Source organism: Canis lupus, chromosome 21 (genome assembly GCF_003254725.2).
Source record: "Canis lupus dingo isolate Sandy chromosome 21, ASM325472v2, whole genome shotgun sequence".
Lineage (NCBI taxonomy): Eukaryota > Metazoa > Chordata > Mammalia > Carnivora > Canidae > Canis > Canis lupus.
Window position 1 is genome coordinate 46,755,805 of NC_064263.1, and position 2,073 is coordinate 46,757,877.

At 37.0% G+C, this 2,073-nt stretch overlaps 1 pseudogene; it reads right to left on the reverse strand.

The window, feature by feature from the left end:
* Positions 1-989: 989 nt before the first annotated feature.
* Positions 990-1,735, reverse strand: LOC112667971 (rRNA-processing protein FCF1 homolog; annotated as a pseudogene).
* Positions 1,736-2,073: the final 338 nt, after the last annotated feature.

Genomic DNA, 2,073 nt, shown 5'->3' on the forward strand with positions numbered 1-2,073 from the left:
CTGTTGTCAGTGTTGTTCACAGGCCCCCAGGTACTGAACCGAGGAGGTCAAGAGCAAGTTTGTCCTCCCCTGAGCAGCATTACTGGCCGCTGTCTACGTGGCCCAAACTGCTTTACTCATTTCATTTAAGTTCTTACTCTGTTAATTCCTTAGATGTTTCTTTATTCCTTCCTTCCTTTCCTCTTTCCTTCCTCCCTTCCTTCCTTTCCACCTTCTTTTTCTCTTTTCTTCCTTCTTTTTATTCCTCAGTTCTCTTTCCCCTCCTCTGTCTCTGCCTCTGTGTTTTTTTCTCTCACATTTAGGTTCTTTTTCACCTGCCATAGTTCCTTTCCCTTCTTGCTGTTAAGAGTGTAATCACCTCCACTCTAATCTTCCATGGAAAGAGAAAATAAATGGCCATATGTTTTAGAGTTATTTCTAAAAGCAGGTCGAGCAGGATTCACCTGAAGACTCTGAATATAAAACTCTTCCTTCAGTGAAGTGCATGATTTTAGTGTATAGCCCTCATAATGTTTATTTTAAATCCTCATAAGAGATTTTTCTTTCCTTCTAGATTTGGTCGGTTGCAGATAACTTACGTAGCTACAAATATTTTCTAGATATATGAAGCATTGTGCATGAAACATACATGTGCATTACGAAGAAAAAAAATTAAATTTCATTTTCATGTAATTAGCAATATATACACCTTCATGCACATACATATTCATATGTATTGTATATATTTGTATATGTGTATGTAACAAACTGCACATTTACACAAATTAGTGCATCAGTTTCTTTTGAGTTTTTTTTTTGTTTTGTTTTGTTTTAAGATTTTCTTTTTAAGTAATTTCTACATCCAACCTGGGGCTTGAACTCACAATCCTGAGATGAAGAGTCACACATTCCACCGACTGAGCCAGCCAGGCATCCCTCCTTTGGTATTTCTATTTGAATCTAACCACATGTGTATTCTTTTTTTTTTTTTTTCAAAACATCAAAAAATGAATATATTTAACCATACTCAGCTCATAACAGAGCAAATGGGTAAGAAGAATAATTCATACTATAGCATATTGTTAATATGAACTGGCAACAGAAAAAGTTGGTATAAGAAGGCAGAAAAACTATCTTTTAAGAATTAGAACCTAGGGGCTCCATAATCATCTGGCATCCGCTCAATGTTGTACCTATGGTTAGAAATGTACATGATGGGAACTCCAGGGATCTTCCGGATCCTTCGTTTAAGGTCCCGGTCAACTGTGGCCACAATGTAACACTTGTGCTGTTACTCTCTGTACTAAGCAGTCATCTGCATAGATTCCTCTGTGTGTGTGTGCATGGCAATCCTTCAAATCTCAGATCCTTGGCAATCCTTAGAGCCACTCGATACTTTTGCCCCAGTTTCTCAATTTCAGCCATTACACAGTCAGTTATACAAGGGATACACTTGGCATACAGACAGTCCATCATTGACTGTACTAAGTCAAGTTTGGCTTTAATGGAAAAGTTGATAAAGTTGGTATCAACCAGGATGTGGTAAGGTGGGCCCAGCTGTGTGTTATATTGGAAGAATAAGCAGGAAGGATGTTGGGGGACTTCTCTTTCCTTGAGTGCACTGGAATCTTTCTTTTCTTTCTTTTTAGGTTTTAATCTATCCTTCTCTTTAAGCCTCTGATCTTGGAGACTAAGCATTCGCTTCATGGTCGCATACTTTCTTGCTTTCTTTTGCTTCTCCATGTTCACGCCGCACTCTTGTTTCTTCACATGTATATTCTTAGTCTCATTCTTTAATATAGTTTATATTTCATGATAGATTTTTGTATCAGTGAAATTACAACCAAATTACCTGCCAATGAAAATGAAACACCATATCCGATTTTACCCTAAAAATATTTTATGGATAGCCTGTTGCTCAGCTTATATAAAGTATTTTTCTATTAGAAAAGATTTTTGCAAAAAAAAATTTAAAAAAATAAAAGATTTTTGCGTGTACTAGGTTCTAGACATTGCTCTAGCTAGGAGTCACGGGGAGAGTGAAGAGAGATGAACTGATAAGGCTTCTGAACTACAGGTGTTATTTGGGTGTTG